A 24387-nucleotide genomic window follows, 5' to 3' on the forward strand; every position below is an offset into this window, starting at 1 on the left:
TCAGCGCTCAAATATAATAATTTTATGAAAATGTCTTGAATTATTCAAGTCTCATGAAAATAAGCCTACAGGTAGTAATAAAGAAAACTGTCAAAACAAATTTTTATAAAATAAGTTATTTGTTGGTGAAAACAAATCAGAGGGTATCCATACAAAAATTAAAGATGTTTATTATTTTTCTTATATATCCTCTAAATAATATCAGAATTTTGGTTTACCTGCACATAAGTACAACAAAGACATTTCAAATGCCACTTTTAAAAGAAGTTCACCACTAAAATATTAGTGGTAGGTCTGGGTTCTAGAGGGTTACAGGGTTCAGGGTTCTAGAGATAACTGTATTTTTCTCTAGAAAAAACTACAAGCCGAAAAAATTATATTCCATACTTTATCCTCACCGTGTATATCTCTAGCAGGTTCCCTTTAACAAAAGTATAGTTTACCTTGCTTACTAGTGCCTAGTGCAATTGAAGAACAAGAAATAATCAAACACAAACTGTTAAACAGAATAACTTTTTGCAGTTCCAAAAAGTGACTTCAATATGTGTTACAAGCAATAGAAATTACATTGGGCACTCATATTAGGCTTTGAAGGATTATAAAGCTCAAAGCTTTAAAACAAACTGAAATCATTCTTATTTTGTGTTTATAAACACATCAACATTACATAATAAACAATATTTGATCCATTGGGATTATACCCTAACCCGAAAAAAAAAAAGCTCTTGCTCAATGGATACAATTTGAAAGTACCCATTATCTCTTATTTGGCCATTGTTTTGTATTTCATTTATATATTTCAAATATGGTTATAAAGAGTGAGTATGTATGTATGGTAACAGAAAGCACATTTGGGTTTGGACTGAAGATGAAACAACAGTAAGTGAAAACTGAATGGTGTTGATAGAGACCATAGTTGATTACATAAATAACAAAATTACATATCGTCTGCTGTCACATCTGTAGTCAGTTATAAGGATATTAGACAATAGCCAGTTGCGAGGTATTAATCTAATGGCAGGGCCAAGCTGATGACTTTAGTTGAACCAAATAAGAATCCTGCTATTGTAGGCAAGTACAGTAAGTAAATAGTGACTTCTAGAAGAATTGTGATTATAATATACAATGATTTTAATATTACACAAGATGTTGAGGCTGTGTCCCCATTCTATGTGGTAGCAATGATCAAGACTCCTAACATTCAATAGATAGACAATATCTGCTATTCATATTTTGTGGACTTCAATAGGTATGTTCTTGCATGTTATCTCCACTGTATAGTATGTAAAAAATATGGGACCTACCCTAAAAAAATAAAGATGCTTTCTAATAAGATAATTCTTAGTATGTTTCAGTATAACACTTTGTATTAAGAATACAACAGATTTTGTTTTGTTATGTTTAATCTCTATGTCCGCTTTCATAGCGAAACCTTAAGATAGACAATTATATTTCCCAAAAATACAAAGAGCATTTATTCTGTTTTACAAAATAACATAATAACAGTAAATTATTTATTTCATTACTGACGTGTGAGTATGTCTTCCTACCTAATCCCAACTATATAAAACTATGTTACTTACTACATGTGTTCTTCAAATGCCCTTGAAGCAAAAACTGGTAATTTTTACGCATGTAAAGGCCCTTGATAATACTTCATTTGGTATTCAAGAACTTTCTATCATTCCCAATGTAGGTTAATGGCGTTGGTTACAAGATATGGGGATTTATCTCAATGTTCCTAACTAATCGTAGAGATGCTTGTAAACATCCTTGCCATAAGGTGAAGATGGTGAAGATGGTAAGGTGGTGGTGGTGTCCCAGTTGGAGGTGCTAAGCTTACAAGCCTAGTCTACAGATGGGAAATGCAAAGGGCGTTTACCCCGATAATTATTACTGACTTTCAGATGTGCCTAGGTACACCTCGCTACTGTGTAAAACCGTTGACACTCTTATTGAAGTATCTAGAAGTCTCTATATCCGAAGCAGTAAGAGAGAATGAGTTGCAGGGATGTGATTCTTTTCTAAGTCCATAATTGACTTCAGAGTCTGCTTTAGTGAAATGGCCTTGAGTTTTTATCTTTGATTGTATTAGTTACACAAGAGATAGCTCATTTAATGCTATAAATTGAGATGCGGCTAAAGTGAGCACTCGGACTACCATCGGTGGAGTGAGAGGTCTCGTCACAAATGATTGGTAAAAAGTAAAGTTAAGTGGTGCAACCCTAGTGTCAGACCTCAGAACTAACTGTAATAATCCCCTGGACCTGTATGGCCAATGGCACAGTGTATCGGATACAATGGTTATCGTAAGGTATCCAGATCAAGCAACGCCGAGCGTAGCTGCTGCTTGGATGGGTGACCACTGATCGATCCTTTCCTTGCAAGCAGTCCACCTGCCCAGCCATTGGTGGTGGTTCGGAAGTCATCTTTAAGCCGTTGGTCCCCAGGTTAAGTGTTAGAGAGGGGCTTCTCAACCGTAACTTAGCCAGGTAAAATAAGACATCTTTACTTTACTTTATCTGAGACCACCACGTCTGTAAGAAAGATTTATCTCCTGTGTACTAATACAATCAAAGGTTTTACCCCAAAAGAACAATGTCAAACTTCAAACACTTCTACACCATTAGTTTTGGTCATAGAATGATAAGGGATGTCTCATTTTAATAAGGAACATTAGTTAGCTGCTGGCTACGCCTCTGGGGTCCCACTATTAACATGGGGCTAAAGTTTAAAATTGCATATAAATTGAACATTTGAAATCCATAAATGTTTTACTTTAGTATATCAATGCTAATGTAGTATATCACTAGCTGCGACTTTGAATAGAGCTCTGAGACTTTTCCGTTTAGCTTGTCTGTAAATTTTGATTTCTGAATATCTTTACGTACTTTCCTGCATCTATCACTTTCTGTAAGTGTCCATTAATTGATGTGTCCCTCAAATTGTTCGTTAACTTGGTTATTATTCTGATTGAACTAACAACCCTATCCCTAGTGACGTCAATAACAACTGTCAAAACTGCCTCTTCATTGCAAAAGCCGCTACGTCAAATTTTTCACATGCCACTGCCTTCTAGATTAATGTCTTTACTCATTTGCCATATGTTTTAGATCGACACTATAACTCAACAGCTTTTGTCTCTCTTCTTATTCCCCTCCTGGTGGATCGAGTAGCTGGCGGTTTGGGGATTTTGCATCCTGTTTTATCTATCTTAGATTATTTATAATAAATTTTCATTTATTAAAATCCTGCTAGTACAAATCCATAGTATTCTTAATATCTCCTTTACCATCTTCTGTGCTATAAACTGCATTATTATGTCTGTCTCCTGCCCTATTTGTGTTAAGGCAGTCTTGGACTCCGAGGATGGATTGGAATGTGATGGCGATTGCAAACGATGGTTTCACAGGGAATGTTTAAAAATGAATAAAACTGAATACAATCGCTTGAGCGGTGATAGCAAAAATAAATAAAATTGATGATATTTCTAAAGACATTGCTGAGCTGCAAGCTGAGGTATCTGCTGTGTCGAACTGTCTATCAACCTTGGAACCACGCGTGGCTTCTGTTGAAAATAAGGTTGATTCCATCTCTCACAACCTGGCTATTGTCTCCTCTACGGTTGATACTCATGGTGAAAGGTTGGCTATGCTCGAGGGGAACTCATCTTCTGATTCCTGCATTGTCTCTACAATTGAAGAAATTAATGAAAGAAATCTCCGGGCCAAAAACATTATGGTCTTCGGGTTGGGTGAGAGCAGAAAGGGCACGGCGCATGACAGAATTGAGGACGATAAGGCAAATCTTCAATCCATTTTCTCTGCCATTGATCCTAGTTTAGAAGTTAATTCTTTTAAGCTTTTTCGAGTAGGAAAAGGGTCCAGGGACAAACCCCGCCCGATCAAAGTAAAAAAAATGCTCAATTGCTTCACTGAAACAAATCTGAATTCCACAATCGCTTCTTCTGAACTTGGTTTTGTTGGATATGATGTTTATCGGAGGGATCGTTCGCCCTTGACTAGTGGCAAGCAGGATGGCGGTGGTGTCCTTATTGCTGTTCATGGGTCTCTTTCGTCATCTGAAGTACTGCAGACTGATCTACCAGTGGAAGCATTGTGTGTGGAAGTCAATCTCACTTCTCGCTGTAAGGTGGTTGTCTGCGCTGTCTATATAAGGACGACATCAAGCTGTTCGTGGAGGTTGCATCTCAGAATGATTGCCAGTCTCTGCAGGATGCTCTTGACGATGTTTTTGACTGGTGTCGTGTGAATGATATGATTGTGAATCATTCCAAGACCAAGTTGATAACGTTCAATAGGAAATTAAATCCAGTGGTAGCCGACTACTTTCTCGATGGCGACCGGGTGGAGAGATGCAATACCATCAAGGACCTTGGTGTTCTTATTGACTCTTCTTTTGAGTTTGGTCCCCACATCAGTCAAATCTGCGCCAGGGCCTCTCGTATGCTTGGTTTGGTCCTCCGTTCTTCAAAACACGGCTTGAATACCCATGCCTCTACGATTCTCTACAAGTCCCTTGTCCGCCAGTTACTTGAGTATGCCTCTGTAGTTTGGTTTCCATATCAGCTCTGCCAGATTCATCATCTCCAGTCGGTGCAAAAGACGTTTCATCAGGTTCCTGGGATGTCGTGCGGGATTTGACTTTCGTGAAGTTCCAGTCAATGAGGTGTCAGCTGCTTATGGTCTTCTGAGTCTTGAGCGCAGGAGGAGGGTGGCTGATTGTATCTTCCTTTCCAAGCTCCTCAATAACCAAGTCAGCAGCCCCTTCTTACTGGAGTCAATCAACTTCCGCGTTCCTGCCAGATCCACCAGACATTAGCGCCTCTTCGAGCCTGACCATGCTGGGACCAACTATCTTCGATTTAGTCCCATACCTAGACTCATACGTTTCGGGAACGACATTGGCTCTTCAGTTGACCTCTTTGTTGCAGCCCTGGGTGCGGTTTGGTGTGCTGCTGCTGATGAAAGCCTGATCAGTGTTGCTTCATCCTCCAATGTGCTACTTTTATAATTTATTTTGTTGTTAGCTTGTCTGTTAGCTTATCATTTAGTTTACGTTGTTATTGTCATACATATTTATTCCTTGTTATCTTTGTCTATTGTTATATGGTTACATTGTTATTTTTTATATATATATATTTATTTTTCTGTTAATATTTACATATTTTATTACAGTTATTTGCTTGTTTTCTCTGCTTATTTTTATATTGTTAACTTATTGTTATTTTTTCTAAAGTTATTTTTCAAATGATTTTACATTTAAATTCTTGTTTTCGCTTGCATAGTATAGTAGTTGTTGCTTGCTTTCTTTGCATGAACTCCATTATTATATAATAGTTGTCTCACATAATTTATTCATAATTTAATTATTAATACTTATTTTTAATCTTGTTACACTTGTTGGCCATCTTTATATTTGTTTTGTAATAGTGTAAAATGGTGTATGCCGTTGGTGAATAAAATAAATAAATAAATAGTTAAAAATACGATAATCTCATATTACTAATGGTTTATCACTTATATTCAGTATATATTTTCCCGTGCGGAACTGTACACAGTCAAGTTTCTAGCAGCACTCACTTATGACTTCTTCACCGCCATAACACTAGTGAAAGATATTTTGTAGTCAGACACTGAGTAACTTTCTGTTTTAGAATGGATTTATACCAATAATGACTAAATTATGAAAAAATATTAATTTTTATAATGTGCTTCAAATAAGTCAGAAGTTCAGATAACCGCATTCCAGAGAGTCGCACCTCTTGTGTACTGTTAAAATATTGCTAATAGATTTTCAAGAAATTTCTAGGTAAGGACTAAGCCACCATTAGAGTCTGTAACATTACAAACACATTTAAGTACACTTATTTTTATAACACTACAACTTCCAAAAGTCTTGGGAGATTGAAAAATTGGTTCGGTGAACATTAAAAGAAAAACGTTCAAAACAATTATATAAATTAGTTTAATCCATTAATTGACACAGTGAATTAAATAAAAACAAGCCATATTGATTAGTTGGGAGGTGTTTGAAGTGGAAACAACTACCCAATGGAAATTGATCATTGATTGCTTCCATCACATTCCTATTCACTGATGTTTCAACTTTCACTAATCTCATCAATACACTTACAGAATCAATTTATCCTTCACTTGTAAAATTATGAATAACTATAAGATTTATGAAAATGAACAATGCTATATTTATGTTAATAGAATCAACTTCAAGAACCACTAGGAAAATGTAAATACTAATTCTATAAACAAATTTATGTACTTAACTGTTTTAAAAATTTGTTGATTTAAGTCAATAATGCCATCAATTTGAACACAAAATCACAGTTTTTAACTTGGTAAGGTTAAGAAAACTGATACAATCTGATTTTTTTAAATTAAAATAATACATTAAGCAACTATTTAGATTTAATATAAAACATTTAATGTTGGTTTTTCAGTAAAAATGGAACATCCACAGAAGTGGTCTTTACCAAATATGATATACAAGATCGCCCTGCTTTGCAGAATCCTTTGGTAACAAAACCTCTTTTTATTTTATTTCATATATAACTATTGAAAGTATAACAACATACTAACAGAATAATATGTTTTATATTAGTTTAAGTAGCTTTACACCAGATTTACACCAAAAATGTGATTGACATTAACAACAAAATAAAATTAGATATACAGTAGAGTGCCGATTAATCCAAAGCTGGTGGAAACATCGGTTTGAACGAAAGCACTTCAGAAAGTAGTGTAAATTCAAAATTTCCTCCACACTGACATTGCATGAGTGGACAGACAGTAAATTAAACCCACATGTGGCCAGCAGAAACGTTCATGGTGTAGTTGTCAGTTATTTTACCGATTCACACCAACATAACTTCACTTTGAAATAACATCAGTTGAGTTGTTATAAAATATCCATTCCTGTTGTTTGTAGTGCTGTGTGATACCTAGCAATGCCGGCAAAATGGTGAATGTGTTGGGCTGTTTTTCTGACAACTTAAAAGAACAGAATGATTGAAAAGGTCATCTGTTGAACCTTTAAAATAGATAGGAAAACCTTGGCCAATCTCAAAATCTATAAGCAAACATGTTTGACTATTTTCTTTTAGGTTAATTTTGTAATATTTTTATCATATCTCACAACTCACTAAAAAAGTGTATGTACTGTATGTATAGTACCTACTTCAAATGTGTGTTTTTTGCATATCGTAATCATAAAAAATATTAAAATATATATTTCTAGTCCAATATAGTATTTTATTTTATGTCCTACCTATCCCACTACAGTCTACAAATATCTAGACATTTCAGAAATGTTCAATTATCCTGCACCAATTGTTCTGGATAATCAGCACTTTACTGTGTAGCATAACTGAACTTGATCTACATCGATTCCAAGAGCTAAGTAGAAGTAGACAGTTTTAGATGCATATGCCAATGAAAATTGCTGCTTATTAATTTTGAAACTAAATTTAAAATATTTCTAAATACAATTTCAAAAACAATGTTTAATAATATTCGGTAATTTTTACCAGTTCATTGTAAAGGGTTGATAGATAAAAAATAATTTGATGAATTTATAAATGGTGGTGCTAAAAGAATGGTTACTTTTGAAATAAGTTTAAACTTCTATAGTTTTCAACATAATTTGCATTTATTTATATTTTACAGAATACACATTTATTGAAAATCGGTTGAGAGAAACATTTATTACGGAAAATAACCCCTGGAAGATGGTGTATGTCCTTCATTTACGCAGATCAGAAACCTTTTTTTCAAATTTTCTCCACAACTTTCAACTGTAGTTTCTCTTTTAATTGCTGCTACTTCTCTACGAATGGTGCCTTTTGGATTGAGGTTTGTCTGCATACACGTTTGACTTTTAGACACCCCAAAGAATAGCAATTGGACATCTATGAAGCTTGAGTTGACATGATTGGGAAACATTCTTTTAACAACGATTATCACAACATTTTCCATGTGGGTTGCGGTGCCATCCAGCTGAAACCACATCTGATTTCTTTTGAACCTTAACCTTCAAAGTTGAGGTGTTAAAAAAGTTGTGAAGCATGTTAAAATAGCGCACTGAGTTCACCATGACTATAGCACCATTCTTCTTCAATAAAATACGGACAAATAATTACCAATTTGGATATTTCAAACTGAACTGATATCTTGGCACTGTAAAGAGGCTTTTGGTGTAATTTTTTGGAATTTTCTGCTGCCCACTACTTTCAGTTCTGCTAGTTGACGTACCTATCCAAAAAGAATATGAGCCTCATCTAAATTTAGGATCACATCTTCAGAGTGCAACACATTTAACAATTTTTAACAAAAACTGTTCTCGGTGCATATAATCAGCTTCTGAATACCTTTTTTAATACGGATGAGACTTCAACTCATGTAAAAATGCGCTGTAGAGAGCAACAGCTAAAACCCAACATTGCAGCTCGTCACCTAGCAAACCGACAAGGAGTCTGAAGCACTGACGCTCTAAACATTCTCAAAATTTCTTACAGTTACCCCTGAATGGGTGTCGCCCGGTAGATTTGTCATTTCATTACAGATCTGTTGTGCGACATGCAGTCACCCAACGTTATATTGATCTGTGATCAGTGACCGGTCCATCACGTGCCACATTAAAATTTGCCTAAACAGATGTTACACAGTAACAAAACATTTGTTGTTTCCAAAAAAATTCTTCACAGCGTATGTAATAAGCCATGTTCAATGTTCCATTGCACCATCTCTGTGCAAAATGGGCATTATGGTTGGCTACCTGACTCACCCCTCCCTACTACACAGTTCAAATTCGACCATAGTCAAAGTCAAAGTCAAAGTCAAAGTGTTTATTTGTCAATTAACAATTAACATTGCATGACAATGGTCAATAATTTACAATAATAATAAAAACAAAAGATAAAATAACTAAACATCTTATTTGTACATTAGATAATCTCTTACAGAGTAAAACTCTCCATCAATCAAAAAACACTTAAGTCTTTTTCTAAATTTGCTAACAACAGTTTCTGCTTTTATTTCCAGTGGGAGACTATTAAATAATTTGATTGCTGAAAAATATAACTGGTTTTCAAAAAATGAGGTACGGTGTTTTGGTACAGGTATACAGATGGAGTTTCTTAAGTTGTAATGAGTAGGAGAATCAGAGGTAAAAATGTGCATATTTTTCTTAAAGAAGGTTTTAAGGTTTCGAGTATGTATAGGCTTGGGAATGTAAGAATTTTGTTTTGATCGGAAAAAACCCCTGCATGATTGACTTCTTGCCAGCCCTAATACAATCCTTAGAGAATTTCTTCTGCAAACGAAAGATGTATAGGGTCTTTGTGTTTTCAGAGCCCCATATTGGAAGTCCATAAGCAAGATGTGGGTAAATGCACCCATAATAGCCAGCCAGAAGAATTTCAGTACTAGAAAAACTGGAGAGTCTACGTAATAAAAATATGCCGCTGCATAATTTCCCACACACCTTGTCCATGTGAAGGTGAATGAAAGTTCAGGCTTTCCCCCCCCACCCCCCCCCCCCCCCACCCCCCCCCCCCCCCACCCCCCCCCCCCCCCACCCCCCCCCCCCCCCACCCCCCCCCCCCCCCACCCCCCCCCCATTTGTTTAAAGTTTGTTTTGGAAATCTAAGGAATGTGAACATTTGCCATCATTCAGTGATACAACAGTTGTTTTACCACTGAATGATGGCAAATGTTCAGAGAAGACTTTTTTCCTTTATTGTACAAGTACTTGGACCCTACAACTTTGTCACGTTGTGTAGTGAGGTTTTCTAACCTCCAAAGGAAAGAGACATTGAAATATAGGTTTTAGATAAAATTAGACAGTTTTAATAAAAAAGTTGGTCATTATATCTTCAAAAGGGAATGCTGTAGTTACTATTACACATAGGAACACGCCTGTAAAACTAAAAATAATGGATCAAGGAAGTGGGGCTAACCTCGAGAGCCTGGGGGTCACAACGATTTCTTTCTGGCTGGTTTAAAACCTTTCGAGTTCAACCTACACCTGGTACAGCAAAAACTTGTGTTACTTGCATCTGGGTAACACCATGAATGTTCAGGAACCACAAATGTTAAGATAGTGGGATAAAAGGATTGTTTGATAGGTCTAGTTTACTTTGAAGGATAACTCTAGAAGTAGACAGGTTCCTTAGCGTTAAAGGTTTTTTGTTAACCTTAGGAAACATGGGGACAGTACAGTTGCCTGCCTGCTTTAAGTGGAACATAGATCAGAGGTAGCCTCCTCTTGGGCTGCAGTATAATAAGCGGCCACCAACAAAATCGGATGATGATTATCAAATAATATGGAATCGATATTTATTACCATCCAGCTTTACCAGTGAAAGCAAAATATCGGACCAAATAACGTAATAGATATTTCAAACTACAATATGGTTTGGCTAGTTTTCAATCTTAGGTATTAATATATAAATGAAATTAGTTTATTTCCATCAGTTTACAATACATACAGGAACAGATTTATACACGTAATAATTATTATCAATATAAAGTAACTAAAGAGCAAGTAACAGTAAGTAATTATACTTACAAATTAAAATAATATATAATTAATATAATTAAAACAAAATAATAACATTTACTTTTATGTTCTTGCTGACATTAGTCAATACTGTAACAAAACACATGATTTTTAATTTTGAATTTATTTCCCAAACACTTTTTTTACTTTGCATAGCTTTTGAACAATATGGTCAAGCTGAATTATGCTTTAGGCTTTAAAAATGTTTAATATAGAGAAGATATACTTTTATATGTAAAAGAAATGTATTTGTTTTAGATTACATAGAATAACTAAACTATATAATGTCTGTTTGAGCAGCGTAGTATTTATGATTACTTTAGCCAATCTTAAATAATATTTCTGCAGGTACTCATGCCGTAAAAAACTACATTAATTAATTAAAATATCATAGTTTTGTTTGATTTCAACTAAAATAGTACATGATTTTTTTCAGTATATTCATAATACCAAATTTAGAATGTTCATAAAAAGTCTTGTCAGGTACGTTTTTTGCAACATTGTGTTTGTTTCTGACTTTTCTTGTCATAAAACACTATTTGATTTCCACCTTTAAATCTAGTTTTCATCTCCTCACTACAAACAGAATACTTCGGATTTAAGGAGCTAGCTCTTTTTCATGCGACTATTTAAAACATTGCTCAGTGTTTATAAAAATATTTTGAGCCATATTTGCATATTCATCGCCATTGTTCTTGTAGTTGTTACTAGCCTTCTCCTACATAAACAAAATAACAACAGCTGGTAAAGATGTCACAAGCAACAGCTGATAATGACGTCATTAGTCTAAATAAAGAAAGCTGGCAATGATTATTTATGAATTATGATTATTTTATATCTATAGGTTAAATGTCACATTCAATAGTGTGGATATTTTAAAATTTATAATCATCATCTAATTGTGTTGGTGGCTGCTTGTTATACTGTAGCCTCCTCCTGCTTCCACTACATGTTTGATATACAGTACTCACTATATCTCCTCATGGTACATGTAATATAAGATTTCAATATGACCAGCACCCCTACCCCAAACCTTACTCATCCTAAATATCTTTGCTGGAACTTTTTTCTTACTGAATGTACAATCCTAATATTTGGAGAAAACATGTTAATTATTGAAAATATTATTAAATAATAATTATGTATAGATTTTATTTATAGAAACATTCTTCTATTTTTTCTAATGAATTACATACTAGTAAAAAAACTTTAGTGTCATAAAATCTGAAACTTAACAATAATTGCGAAATTAATTATTAAAAAAAAAGTGTAACCGATTTTGTCTATTCTTCGTACGTTATTTATTTAATTAAAAATTGATTTTCTTAAAGTTTTAGGTATAATTTTTATTGGCTTATTTTACATCATTATCTTAAGAAATTAATTCTTTACAAGTTTTGTTAAAGAATTTTATTACGTGTTTGTTACACATTTAACAAAGTTAATCTACTTGAAACCTAAATGAAACTTTGTTTTTGGACACCGAATTTTGCGTATTTCTTCAGATATCTTAAAAATTACTGCAGATAGAGGTCTGGTACCAATTTTATTCAATTTTTTCAGTTCAATTTGCATAATATACATTAAATTTTACGTCCTGGGTAACGCCCAAAACAATTTAATAGGGCTCCCCTTTTAAACGGTGGCACTGGAAATCTGGGCGAAATCTTTCACCCTGTATAGCTCGCTAACAAAGCGTTTCTGGACCTATGTGTATATGAACTTTTTTCATTATTTTCACCGTAAGAACAAGTTCCTGACAGTTTTCTTCTTCCTCCGTTTCTTCATGGGACACCCTGTATAATAATCTCTACTGACGTAATATTCCAAATAAGATAGTTAGACAGACTCATTAGTATATGTAAAAACGTGAACATACTTTTTTTTAGTAATTACAAAACCAACTAACATATTGCTGACTTAGCTAATCTTTCTTTCGTGACTTAACACTTGCAAACTCCCGCTGTTGTGTCGTCTAAGTTGATGTTCTTGGCTCTGCTGCGTTCTATAGAGATGGTTGCTAAGTAACTCAAGACGCTCTTGAAACATGGTGCTGCGAAGATAGTTCTTTAAGTTTCAGTTTTGAAAATGACCTCTCTGTACTTGCGGTTGTAACAAGTAATGGCAAAAAAAATTAAACAAGCATTCACAACATCCGGAAAGCTGGAACCAAATTGAGTATGTACTATCAAAGTTTCTGCAAGATCCCTTTTACTTTTTGAGTTGTTCTTTGTTACTTGAGAAACAAGTTTTTAACCTTACAAGCTGTGAACCTAGGTTAGGAGATACATCATCCTGGTAGTTAAATGCCATAATTTTACTGGATTCTAAGATTTTTTTGTTACTTTGCGTTAACTAAAAAAGATGGCTTCAGACATTGGAAACTCGTAGTAATGTGAGTAACAGCCTCAAAACGCTGTGTAAGCTGCCACTCTAAGTTTTGTTTTGAGATTTTAGAGCATTTCTGTTGCGTGTTCTAAGTTTTTATTCGGTACTCTTAAAGTTTTTGTAAATTATGTAATTATGTCGATAGTTTTCAAGCAACATACTTTTCATTACAATCAAAATTACTGAATAAAACTGCTCAAAGTATTTCAAAAGTGTTTGAGCTTGGTTTACTTCTTCTTGGTCTTTACCTTCTTCTAAACGTTAGGAAATTCAGTACTTGAATTATATCAAAATAAACGTAACAAAGGGCATCAAAGGCTTGGTTTCTTGAGCTCCACCTTGTTATACTTACTTTCTTCAATGTTTCTAGCAACATAGCCGATTTAGTCAACAATGCCAATCTTTATATAGCTTTAAAAAAAAATATATATACTTTGAACATTGTCAAAAAAAATGTCTGATTTCAGTCGTTAGTTAACCAGGTTAAGTGCACAAGAACAACAGTGAATGTGCTTAGCTGCTAGATATATACTTTTATTCTTGCTTGAAGGCCTTAATAAATACCACTCATATTAGCGGCTCCATTGTAGCCTTGCCCTCGAACATTAGTTATATCTGAGTATTCTTCTATAATATTTAATACAACATTTGCTAAGTACTCTGATAACTGGCTTTGTGCTTCCATAAAGCCACCAAGACCTTCTTCTATAACTAGTTACTAGTTTAACTAACCCTTCATCTTCATCCGTTTTTGACATTACATAACGGAACAATGTACTCAATTGATCGATTGTCGCTATATCTTGGGTTGTATCAAATATAATAGACGCATAGGGGCTTTTCTTCATTTCTTCCTTTATTTCTTTGTTTATCTCATTGGAAATTAGGTTGATCAGCTCATTTTGAATTTGAGGTAATTAACACTATGTTTGGGTAGCTTAACTAAATCTGCTAGGACCTGGTCATATCTTGCTAGCATATGTACTATCTCAAGGAAATTTCCCTTTGACTTCATAGCTTCATCCCCATTAGATAATCTATGCTCTTTCAGTAGTAAATCATTTGTAGCTAACGTAATAATGACGTCCACAATTCACCTTAAAACTTGTCTGGCTTTTTTAATAACTTCTAGATTCTCACTATCAACCGTTAGGTCTAACTGCCAGTGACAGTTATTGATAGTTCACATGCAATGCATGACTCTGTGAATCTTCTTCATGATCTTTTATCTTTCGCCGTAAATGTGTCCAATCGTACGATCTTTTGTAAATCTATATCTCATCACTATGTCATATTGAAAAGCCAGCATAGCTGACAATAGCAAACATTGAGGATGTTTGAGTAGCACAACCAATTACGTTTTATAGTCAACTAGAACTTTGGTAAAAGTATGCGTGTGCTTAGTGTTGTTGTCGAATTCGATATCTTCTGAGAATTCGCCGCTGCTTATTCAACTATTTCAATGGACTATATTCACAAATTTCCGCCCGCCCGATGCCTCCCTTGCTATGTCCTCAGCCCTGGAGCAGTCGCTTCTCTGTTGCTACGCTGCTATGTGGGTGGTATCTCAAATCCCTCTATTTACCAAAAAATATTATTTACTCCAAATGTTGCAACTGGCCTGGGCTGTCACAGTTTTCATTGATAAAACAGATTCTGTTTAACAGTTGTGATCAACCTAGATTAATGAATTAGGTCATGTTTAGTTAATGTAGTTACAGTAGCAAATTTAAACGTGGTTATTGTGAAGTGAACAGCAGAGATTTCAAACTACTATTTCAATGCACCAAAATAGTCCGATGGTGGCTGGTGTTTCTGAATCCCGTCTCTACACTTTGCCCAACACTGTTGCCCGTTTTACATGTACGAAAAATTACTGATCACCTTTGCAATAAACAAACATCATCAGTTGTGAATATAAACAAATTATTTATATCTATTTTCCAGACAACATTTAAATCTATGTAACTGTAACCATGTCATAATGGGAGCAGCTAGTGGTTAGCAGTGTTATGGCATCATCGCCTTTTTATTGGACTATTTTCATGCAATTTTCAGTAGTGCCTTATTCTACTAGTTTTTATAAACAAACATGTGGTTTAATAGGAGGCCAATCCTAAAGTAGGTTTTTTAGTTTAAAAACTTCTTGTTGGAACATGCTGTGAGTCAGTGTTATGTTTTGGTGTCAGCAAATTGCCCGTGTATTGGTTGTCGCACCATCTTTGATACCCTACATAAACCAACAACTGTCTGTGCTCACATTAGGTTCAAAATGTCCTTTTATTATTTTGACATTAACTACTCGTCCTCCTTAACCCTATCCATCTATTTTTCCAGTGATAATATTCCAATTTTTACTTAAATTGCAAAGGTTTTTTTTTTAAAACTTTTGATGCATATTGTTTTTCTACTTATGTCATTTATAGAAGCAAATAGTTTTTTCTTTTTGCTAATAAATAAATAAAGAATATTTTCTTAAAGTCTTGTAGGTAGGACACTGGTTATAAATTTACATGTAAACTTGAAGTCCCCACTGGTGGCAGCTGTTATATTGCATGGATATTAATGTGTGATTTACTTGTGACAGTTGACTATTAATGTTATAATTTGAAATGTTTGACAAATTTGTAGTAATAATCAACCATAGCAAATATCTTTTCTGTTATTGGCGTTTGTTTACAGCCAAAAAGGACTGCCCACAATGTGAAGAGTATGAGACAGCACTGCTCAACATCCGTGAGGACCTAGTTGACCAGCTGAATGCGTATGTTGTTGCGTGCGTCAACAGTATGCTCTCCAAGCTATATAACCCCAATAAGGAGCCATCCATCGTGTTCTTCAGGCATGGTGTTCCACTACTTTATGATGGTGAGAGTATTTTTAAATTTATTTTCGGCTTTAAATCTAAGAAATTATGAACAATATTTATATCCATTCCTGGATTTATTTTTTAGTTGTTAATCCTGGGGGCATCAATTAATTTTAATTTTAATTTTTGGCATTGGTACAAAGAAAGGGAGCTAGATGTGTGCATGAGCATCAGCTATTCCTATCAGACACAGGGTGAAAAGAGGTGTTCCACATGGACTGGGGATACCAGATAGTGCCTGCCAATGTTTTGTACAGTGTAGTGCCAGTTTAAACAGGTGTTTAGGACTGGTGAGCAGATGTGGACTGTGCCTGCAGCTAGTAGTACTAGTACTTCCTACATCTGCTCTGTGAAGTCTAATATAATGTACTACAGATAGCTTTATTGTAATACAAATTTCCATTTAACCCTTTGATGCACATAACATATTCAGTAAATAAGCTCTGATCCACTACGTAGGTGGTTTGACATAGAACACAACCGGGTCCAGCAACTTTAGATGTTTAAAATTTACGAAATAAGTACTTTCCTGTCTTGTACACATTTGTGGTCATATTTTCTCCAGGCTCCCTATGTGGTTTGTTTAAGCACATCACCGGTTTTACATGGTTTGCCCAAATCAATTCAGGTTATTAGTGAACTCACCACAGACATATTGTCAAGTATAACATGTAATATTTTATTTCTAAATAAGAAAAATCGGCTGCAGTATAGAAAGTGATGGTGTTTACTGCTAAGTCATTTTTATTACAGTACTGATAGGCCATGTTGAGGGATATAAGGGACGTGATTTTCAGTTGAGGTTCCACTACATACCAGGGTTGTGTCGACAGCATACTTCAAGGTTAAGCATGCATCTCCAATGTATTAGGGAAGGTTATTAATGAAGAGGATGAAAAGTACTGGTCCAAGAACGGATCCTTCGGGGACCCCTCAGCTAACAGTTAGGAGACTGGCTCTTATGTAATTAGACATTTCATTTTCTTTGATCCTTGTTGTTTTGATCCTTCTAGATAACATTGGAATCAATGTTTTGCTGTTCCTGTAACTCCCAAGTTTTCCAGTTTCTGGATGATGAGATTATGGGTGAGACAGTCAAAGGCTTTATTAAAGTCTATGAATATTCCAGTTGTTAAATTCCCTTCTTCAATGCTATCTGTAAGTGATTCTACCATTTTCATTATTGCAGTGGTGGTAGTAAAGCCATGTCGACATTTTTTTTTGTAAATAATGTTCTTCGCAGTGGTCCAGTAGTTCTTCCACTAGTCTTCTGAGAATGATCCTTTCGTCTACCCAGTTTTGAGAAAGTGGATACAAGATATATATATATATATATATATATATATATATATATATATATATATCAGTAATTACTGGTATCTAAGTATCTATGTCCACAAGGGGCAGTACAGTGCTTCAGAGCATAATTTAAAGATTTTTGAGGAAATCTCATCTAGACTATGTGAAGTTTTTATTTGAGGTTGTTAACCCTCCAAGTGCAAGATAGTTCAATCTTAAGTGGTAGGCATTTTTAGCATGTTTGCAAGTGTTTTTTTATATACTGAAAACCTAATGGAACTAGTACATATGATGTATCATTATTTTCAGGAAAGATCACAAAATAGGATAATAATAGTTATAGGACTATCTTTACATGGCAAAATATATACATCTTATGGGTTCACATCTTAGGAGTAAAAAATGAAACATTGTTGCATATAAAAAATCATTAATAATTGACAAATTGTATATTACATTGTAATATGTAGTCTTATTTCACTTTCATGTCTCAAAAATGTGTTCAGTTTTTTTTTCCTTCCTGAGGGAAAAGGACAGTTTGTCCCTGCGCTTAGTTCTAAAAGGACCTTAGCGCCTCCCTTACTTTAATTTTGTGTTCTCAAAGTCCAAGGCTTTTTGCAAAAACCAATCAGATTTGAGGGCTCCTGTTCTCTGATATCCTTGGGGCTGAGGAGATATGCTCCCAGGTATCTTTTCCGAGTTTCAAAGATGGCAGGACAATCTAACCAAATGTGCTCTGCTGATTCCTCCTCTTCTCCACAGAGTCTACACTCGTTAGTCTGGCTAAGGCCTACCTTCATAATATGCTTCCTTAGGGGGCCATGTCCTGTCAACATTCCTAATATTAGTCTTATATCCTCCTTATTCTGATCTAAGAGAGCTGTCCACCCTTTAACGTAAGGAGAGATAAACAATTTGGATAGTCTTAATCCTGAGGCTCTACTCCAATTATTGTGTCTTATCCTCTTTTCCCAATCTTTGACCAGAGCTTTAATGTTGGAGAAGGCTATCCCGCAACCTGGCTCAGGCCCCACCATTGTGGATTCCGCTCGCTTTTTGGCGAGGATGTCTGCTTCTTCATTTCCATGAATGCCTTCATGACCCAGTACCCAACCGAGTGTTACTCTGTTATTCATTGCCAGCTCTGCTAGAGCATTCTTACATTCCCAGACCGCTTTCAAATCAAACGAACAGGTAACAAGTGCCTTCAATGCAGCCTGACTATCAGAAAGTATCAGGTATTTTAATCCTTTTGTCCTCATTTGTATGAGTCTTCTGGAACATGAGTCTATTGCCATGACCTCCGCCTGAAAAACCGTGGCATGTCTTCCTAGGGGCACATTCGACTCCTGGTCCGTGTATTCCATATCCTGCCCTAGAGTCAAGTCGTGAACCATCTGTGTAAAACTTCAGGACTCCTTTTGTAGGGTAGACCTCCTTTTTAATCCATTTCTCCCTACTTCCGATAGAGACCATATATGGGTTGTCAAAGGAGTATTTCTTAACCATTGCGTCTGACACTTTGGTTAGCATTTCAGCCTCAGGAAATACTTGCAATATTTTCATGTTGCCTTCTAAGGAGGTAGCATTTATTACCTTTGTTCCTAGAAGCTTCATTGCTCTTAGAGCGGCTGTTCTCACCACCTCCTGCCCCAGAGGAGTGTATCCCAGGACCGCTTCACATGCTAGTGTTTGGCAGAAGCTCATCGTTCCTGTGATGCTTAAGCAAGCTAGCCTTTGAAGACTTGAAAAGCTGTTCTACTTTCGGCCACCACACTAAGGCAGCATATGTGACCATTGGTTTAATTATGGTTTCATAAATCCAATATATCATTTTGGGTTTAAGTCCCCATTTAAATCTAAAAAGTCTCTTACAGGCCCCAAGGGCCATTGTCGCTTTGGATATCCTGTTTTCAATATGGGGAGTTCCAAGTGAGCTTCTCATCCAGGATTAAACCCAGTTATTTCAGTTCTTTTGTTTGGTTTATGCTGATTCCCTCCAGAACAGGTTGTGTAAGCTGGAACTTCGCTTCCTGGTAAAGGTAGTCATATTTGTTTTAGATGGGTTTATCCGTAGACCTTCCCCATGACACCAGTTGCTTATGAGGTTTAGTTCTTTTGGAATTTGGCGGTCCAGCGTGGCTTTGTTTTTTTTCCTTTGATCATAAGCACTAGGTCATCCGCATAACATAGTAGCCTTGTTCCCCTCTTCTCTGCTTTGCAAAGAAGATCATCCACCACCATCACCCACAGGAGAGGAGACAGAACTTCCCCCTGGGGGCAGCCTTTCTGGGCCGTGATTGTGGCAGATTCGTCTCCGTACTTTGCTTTTACTTGTCTGCTTTTTAGGAGGGCTACTATCCATTTGACTACATCTGGGGGAACTCCAAAACGTTCCATCGCAGTCTCCATGGATTGATATGCTACTCTCGGTCGAAAGCTCCTTCTATGTCCATAAAGACGCTGAGTAGGGCTTCCTTTTTTCGAAAGTGTTCTCCACCTCTCCCATTAAGCTGTGGAGAGTGGTGGAAGTTGATTTACCTTCAATGTAAGCGTGTTGTGTGGGACTAAGTGGGTGATCGGGTTACGTTCCTTATGTGTCTGTATATTATTTTTTCCATAGTTTTCACCATGAAGGAGGTTAGGCTTATGGGTCTGTACAGGTTGGGATTAGTCGGATCCCTGTCTTTTTTCCGTAGAAACACCACCAGTGCTGTCCTCCAGTTTTTTGGTATGTATCCTAAGGCGAAACCGCTTCTAAACAGGATGCTAAGAGTATTTAATAGTATGTCCAGCCCCTCTTGAAGAAGGGCTGGGAAAACTTCATCTGCCTCAGGAGATTTAAATGGCTTGAATGATCTTATTGCCCATTTAATTCTTTCATGTGTAAACAGTCTGTTAGACCGCTGTCTGGCTTTAGCAACCTCCCGGCTGGATCTCCCCTCGATTAGAGAATAAATATCCTCATTTTGAGTCAAGTGACCCCCCGGGGTGCGTCTCCAGAAGCAGTTCTAAGATCATGTGTTCAGTTACAAAATATGACAATGAAAATCAACACATTGATACTATCGTATGAGGATAGTCGTCAAGATCAGTGTTACTATTAAAAAGTATTACTATTAATTTCAATGTCTGATAGTTCATCCAGTTTGTCTAACATATGTCTTACTGCACTAGATCTACTTATTTCACTCAATTTTAAAATAAAACACAATATAAAGTAATAATAGTAACTACAATAACAAAAAATATAATGTAAACAAAGACGAAACGTCAATAAACAGAACAACTGATCAGTATGACTTGGAAAACATATACGCTTAGAAACAGCTGTCATATAGCGGGAGTCTCTGAGCAAAGACGTACTCTATAGAGTATAACGAGTTCCGAGTTTCTTCTAGAATAATACTATATAAAATACTTTGTGATTTTCTATCATTTATAGCCACTTTTATAGCCAGTGTTAAGGAGATTTGCGCACCTGACCTTGTGCTGTATGAGGTCAGCACCTGGAGGGTTAATAACAGTTCTGACTTCATTTTTATTCGTTTCTGGAAGGTGTAAAAGCTGTTGAAGTGATTGTGTAGGTAGTAAAGTAATCCTTAGCATCCCATTATTATTTCTAATGTTTTTTCAGCTATATGTACAAAGTGAAAGTTTAGATGGTTGGCTACTTCTATAGAGTTGTCAATAATTTTCCCATTAACTGAGTTCTTTCTTGCACCATGCTGTTTATTACTTCCTACATAGTCTTGGATTTATTGTCCGCACGAGCGATATAGTCTGAAGCCACTTGTTTTCTGAGGAGTTTCAGTTATAGGTCATAGTATTTTTTACATCTTATTGAATCTTCTTTGTCATCAATAGATCTTGTCATTTCATATTTATGAAGGGCTTTCATGTATATGTCTTTTAGTTTATTTTCTTCACGGCCAGCAGCAACATTTTTAGGTTGTAGTCTTTGGTGTGTTTTAAATTTCCTCTGTGTGCATGCTGCATCCATGGAAAGTCTAATAGTGTAACAATCTTCCAAAAGCTTCATTAGCATTCTCAGTTTGTAGAATGTTTGACCAGTTCTCTTCACCAAGCATGCATTTGAGCTCTTGAAGAATTTTTCTTCTGAAGCAATGATCCATTCTTAGTGGATTACTCTAGATTACTGACAAGTTGACCTTACATCTTTGGGCAGTATGGTCTGAGATGCCAGCATGGATAACCTCTGTGTTAAATTTCTCGATATCCATGTTAAAACATATCCAGTCGATAGAGGATTTTGTAGTTGGAGTGATTCTAGTCACTGGGAGTTATACCCTCTTGCTGTTATGAGAGGCCAGAATCTGATCTAATAAAGTACTCCTTCTATCAGGATTTAAAATGTCAACATTTATGTCCCCCATTAAGACCAAAGAATAGTTGTATATTCTTACGCTTGTGATTATATAGGATAGTATGTCTAACGCTGAATCAAAATCTCCATCGGGGGATCTGTATGTGTCAAGAATGTAAATAACTGATTGTTTAAGCCTGATTTTGGTCAGAGCAGCCTCAAGTGTAATTTCTCTGCAGAATTGGACAACAATAAGTTCTTCAGTGTGTATTTCTGGTTTATGCCAACATAGATGGAAACCCCACCTTTCCTATGTGCTGTTCTACTAAAGTGTGTATTGAAACAATATACTGTGATAATGATGGTGTTTTCTATTTGGTCTCATTTAAGACCATGCTCTGTCAGAACCAGTGTGTTTGTTTAGCTTAAATTTTTAACCAGATATTTAAGTGTATTAAGTTTATTTGAAATTTATGGAGTATTTTGATGCAGAATGATAAGATTTGTTTCAATTGTCAAGAATCAAGAATCAAGAATTTTATTGTCGTTAAGCACATGGCAATAGACAAAGTCAAATAAAATACAGTTTCATCTAATACAATTTCTACAAAAAAAAAAAAATATACATGTGCAAAATAAATAAACAGTTTAATAAACATTATTTATATTTTTACATAAGGTCTAGAAATTTATTATATATTTAAGCATCTTCCTAAAGAGTAAATATCTTGACTGTTTAATAAACATAGACATAAATATATATCTATATAAATAAATAGATAACACATAGACATTAGAATTACAAAATAAATTAAAAAACAAGATGACATTTAAAAATACAGTTAAAATCTTAAAGTACTAATATCACAGGCCAAAAAATCACTAACAGAGTAAAAGGCAATTTCTTTCAACCATTTTGACCAGAATAAATTTAAATCTGCTTAAGGTTTACAGACCATGCTTCTTTTGGTAACTTATTAAATAATTTTATTTTCATAAACACATGGCTTTTTTTTTATTTTTCTAGTTTTATAGAAATACAATCAAGTAAGTAATTTTTGTCTAGTATTATAGGTGTGAACTTCATTTCTAAAATTATAATTATTTAAGTTTTCCTTAACACTAACTAAGCTAAAATATATGTACATACATGGAAGAGTCATTATCTGGAATTCTTTAAAATATGGAACACATGATTCTCTACCTTGAGATATTTGCCATTATCCTAATAGCTTTTTTTTGCCATTTGAACACTTTTAGTGATTGTGAGCTGTTGCCCCAAAGTGTTATTCCATATAATAAATGGGAATTAAAGAAGGCATAGTAAGCAGCAACTAAACATTGGGAAACTAACACAATTTTTTTTAGTTTTCTTAATAAATAAGTAAACTCTAGATAGTTTTTTATACACAATTGATTTATTTGACATTCCCAGCTAAGCCTACTATCTAGATATAATCCTAATAGTTTAACGGGTTTAGTACCTTCATTTATAAGTTTATTCAATGAGAAAACAATATTTTCGGTTTTACTACTGTTTACAAGTAGCCCGTTGACTTTTGAACCATTCCTGAGCTGCTATCATTGAATTATTTTCTTCTAACAATAACCCATTCAAATCTTTACTTTGATTCAGAAGAGTGGTGTCATCATCGGCATATAGTACTGCTTTACATGGCACATTGAATGAAAAATCATTCACAGCAACTATAAATAGAAAAGGACCCAGAACAGATCCTTGCGGTACCCCAACTTGAATTGTTTTAAAATCAGATAGTTCCAAGCCTGTTACAACCATTTGTTTTCTATTACTTAAGTAAGAGGAAATTAACTGTAGTTCAGAATCTCTTGCTCCATAGCTATTGAATTTACTTACAATCAGTTCATGAGAGATGGAGTCAAATGCTTTTGTGAGATCTATTAAAGTTGCAGACGACAAAAATTTATTTTCAAAATTCTCTAAAACGTTTTCTACTATTGCTTCTATGGCTTTGGTTGTGTTTAAGTTTGGGAAGAAACCCAAATTGATCTTTACATAATAAATTATTATTGTAAAAATATAAACTTAGTTGGTCCTTTACACAACTTTCAAAAACCTTACTAAATATAGGTACCAAAGAGATTGGCCGATAACTGGAAGGATGTGATTTCTCACCCTTTTTATAAATTGGAATGACTTTGGTCACTTTTAATGCTTCAGGAAAGACACCATATTCCAACATCATATTGAACAAAAAAGTTAATGGGTCTACAAGTACATCGATTATTTCTTTTAAAAGTTTGTTAGAGAACCCATAATAATCTTCACTTTTGGGACGAACTTAACTTTGAGACACACTTTAACACCTTAGTGTTATCAATGCTTTGCCACTTAAAACAACTGACCCCACCGTTTACAACTTAAAATATAATCATCAACAAACTCAATTGCTAAAACATTATTTGTTGGTGTAAGTGAAACAGAGCTTATAAAATAGTCATTAAAATCATTAGTATTAACAGGTACTTCTTGACTAACTTTAGAACGGTTGGTCTCAAGCTTTATAATATTCCAAGCAGCTTTACATTTATTCTTAGAATTCTTTATATATTCGTCATTCGCAGATATTTTGCCTTCTAAAATTTTAGCCTTATATAATTTTTTTGCTTCATTATAAACGTTTTTATGCAGTTGTTCACTTTCTCCCCTACCGATAACTTATATCTATCATATAAGGTAACATAAAATCTCTAAATTTTTTTAACTCTGGTGTGAACCATGTGATTTTTGGCCTTTTAAATTTACTTTTTTTATTTTTTTAGTTTTACAGCATTCTTCAAGAGAAGTTGTCAAAATAAATAAGAAGTAGTCAAAAGCTTGGTTAACATTGGTGCACTTCGTAAGTTGTGACCAGTTAAATTGTGACAG

The sequence above is a fragment of the Homalodisca vitripennis genome, chromosome X (genome assembly GCF_021130785.1).
Source record: "Homalodisca vitripennis isolate AUS2020 chromosome X, UT_GWSS_2.1, whole genome shotgun sequence".
In the NCBI taxonomy this organism is placed as follows: Eukaryota; Metazoa; Arthropoda; class Insecta; order Hemiptera; family Cicadellidae; genus Homalodisca; species Homalodisca vitripennis.